This window comes from Dipodomys ordii, unplaced genomic scaffold (assembly GCF_000151885.1).
Source record: "Dipodomys ordii isolate 6190 unplaced genomic scaffold, Dord_2.0 Scaffold44, whole genome shotgun sequence".
In the NCBI taxonomy this organism is placed as follows: Eukaryota; Metazoa; Chordata; class Mammalia; order Rodentia; family Heteromyidae; genus Dipodomys; species Dipodomys ordii.
In genome coordinates this window covers 122093-125036 of record NW_012267260.1, presented here as the reverse complement: position 1 = coordinate 125036, position 2944 = coordinate 122093, and the positions used below count along the sequence as shown (strand labels likewise).

Below are 2944 nucleotides of genomic sequence, written 5' to 3'. Positions count from 1 at the left end.
AGAGTCGCATAAACCTTCCTGCCTGGGGCTGGCTTTAACTTGTGATCCTCAGAGTTCAGACTAGCTGGGATTACAGGTGCGAACCACTGGTGCCTAGCAGGAATCCATACTGTTATTTTCACTGTGCTATCTCAAGTAACATGAATACAATTTTCCTTTTGTCATAGTTGTAGAAAAAAGCCTAAATAATGATTAAAAGCAAATTGCATAATCGCTTATGACAAAACATTTTTTTCTAATAGCAATAATAACATACTGAGAACTATAGTTACATTTTAAATAATGATGAATAATCTTTAGTTCTCTGATAGTTTCTCCACAGCCTTGTTAAACACATATTTTTCTAGAAGAGGATATTAAGTACGTGAGAGATTATTCAGAAAAACTGAACTTAGCTCTTTTTTTCTTTTTGGGTCCGGTCGTGGGGCCTGAACTCTGGGCCTGGGCACTGTCTCTCAGCTCTTCAGCTCAAGGCTAGCGCTCTACCACCTGAGCCACAGCACCACTTCCGGCTTTTTTCTTTTTGCTTATGTGGTGCTGAGGAATCGAACCCAGGGCCTCGAGCATGCAAGGCAAGCGCTCTACCACTGAGCCACCTTCCCAGCCCTTAGCTCTTTTTTTCTAGGTGAGCTCAGGACAGACCAGACTATGCAATGAAATGCACAATTCTCTCCTACATTCTTTGGTTATGACATTTTTCATTTTCTAATTTTTACTTTATGCAAGAACAATTGATTATTCAAACTAAGATCTGGATAAAATATAACAAAGCAATTTCTTAAGCAGTTAAATTTGCTTCTCCACAAAAGGGAAAGAAAATTATAGAGAATTTAACAAAAGTTCAGTTGTAAGGAAAAGGGCAAGAGAGGGATCAGGGAGAAAGGTCAACACTTGTGCTTTAGTTTGCCAGATATTATTTAAATTGTTATAAAAGCTGGGCACTGGTGGCTCACACCTTTAATCCTCCCTACTTAAGAGGCTGAGATCTGAGGATCACAGCCTGGGCAGGAAAGTCCATGAGACTCTTATTTTCAATGAGCCACCAGAAAACTTTAAGTAGAGCTGTGGCTCAAATCAGTAGAGCACTAGTCTTGAGCAAAAGAGCTCAGTGACAACGGCCAGACCTGAGTTCAAGCCCCACTACCAATTTAAAAATAGTTATAGAAATTAGGCATTATCAGAGTTAACATCTGTTCTACTGTGACATTCATCTTGCAATCAGAATCTTCTAGCTACAAAATGCTACCTAGAGAAGAGTATACAGTTGTACCTTGCTATATCATGTATTCTAGTTTCACTATATCGCAGTTAAAATACAATAGTGGTTCCTCACCTATCTCGGGAGCTCCTTCCCAGAGCTATGCTCGCCTCGCCCCTCCCCCCCTTCCCCAGTAGGTGAGGGACCGCTGTATTCACTGTTATTTTTTTGGAATTCCAGAGAAGCTAGAGACCCTTAAATTATATGAAAAATAAATATCTGTTATATGGTATATCCTATACTATAAAACTACTGTGGAGAGACCTACCAAAACTATATATCGACCTTATTTTCCAAACAGCTAAATAAGAACGGAATTCTATTTATTATCCTCAGGTTTCCTGCCTGTGGCCCTCTGTATTGATAGTGTGTTTGAAATGTTGTGGGCCAGTAAGAATTTCAGTGGCTCATCAGTCTTTGTGATGTACAGAACTGGATGACCCAGCAAGTACGCTGCCTTTCACAGCCATGATTCTGGCTGGGGAGAAGGGTTAGTGAGGGATTCTATGAGGGCTGCCCTGAAACCAACAACTCATTCAGTTTCTTGTGGGCCTCTAGATGTCTTTCAAATTTGAGAGATTTGAATCCCTGGCCTGATCATTCCACTTGTGGTCAGAATCTCAGCACATAAACTGGCAGTGCAGCTGGGAATTGTGACTCACTCCTTTCAGGTTCTTCCTGGTGTGGGAGCAAGTCTCTGCCGAAGAAAAAGAAACACTGTCAGGGGAGCTCATCCTTGTCATCATCGTCTCAGCACTAACATCCTAAGAGACCAATCAGTGTAGATGAGAGGAGCCTTGCCCGACTCCAGGAGTATCACTGTCTCATTGTGTGACCATGCCAAAGTTACTGAAATTCTGAGTGCCATTTTCACCCCCAGAATATGTGAATCTTTCATTTTTAGGTTACATATCTGAATCACATATTACAGAATACCAAGTTAGATAATGGAGCAAATATTTGATATTAGACCTATCCCAAATAATTGAGAATTAAAAGGATTTCCAAGGCTAATAATGTATGTAATTATCTTGCTTAAAAATTTTTCAGTAGCCAAAGGCTCCATTTTTTACCTCTTTTCGTATTCCCTACTTCAGATCCTCTATTATAAATAAGTCCTTTTCAAAGTAGGGTACAGTGATTCCTCCAACAGACTAAGACCTCCAGGAGCTTCGTAATCCACTTGGGTTTGAGCCCAGCTTTTGGAGGTCAATAAGCATAACTGAATACTTCCCGTCAGCACTTCTGGTGGTAATTACACAATCTGCGGATTACAGATCACAACTTGTATCACAAGTTCTATCAGAAGAGCGGCCCACACTGACTTCGGCGTTTACCCTGCTGACTTCATGTCACACCGGTCATTCCTCCGCTCACAGCTTTGCAGAGCGGGGCTGACTGGATGTGTCTGACCGCACTCGAGGACGCGGGCCACGCTCCTCGCCCGGCCCCGGCGCGGCGCCCGGCCCCGGCGTCCGCTTAGCGTGCGGGGCCTGCGGGCGGCGGCGCCATGGCTCCCGGCCCCCGGGGCCTGGCTCGGGGCGCGCCCACCTCGCCGGGGGGCGCACGTGCGTGAGCCGCGGTCTCACTTCTAGCTTCCCTCGACTTACACGGATCCTCGGCCGGACCCTTCCGAGTGAGTCGTTTCCAAAGGCCCTCGCGCCGGCCCTGCGGGAGGGGCCCAGC

At 44.6% G+C, this 2944-nt stretch overlaps 1 protein-coding gene across 1 annotated transcript in view; it reads left to right on the top strand.

The window, feature by feature from the left end:
• The first annotated feature begins 2792 nt into the window (after nucleotides 1–2792).
• Nucleotides 2793–2944, top strand: part of Ptp4a1 (protein tyrosine phosphatase type IVA, member 1) — a 12878-nt gene continuing 12726 nt past the window's right edge. Inside the window, exon 1 of the mRNA XM_013019186.1 lies at nucleotides 2793–2894. The gene's annotated coding sequence lies outside the window, so the exon portion shown is untranslated. The remainder of the gene's footprint in view (nucleotides 2895–2944) is intronic.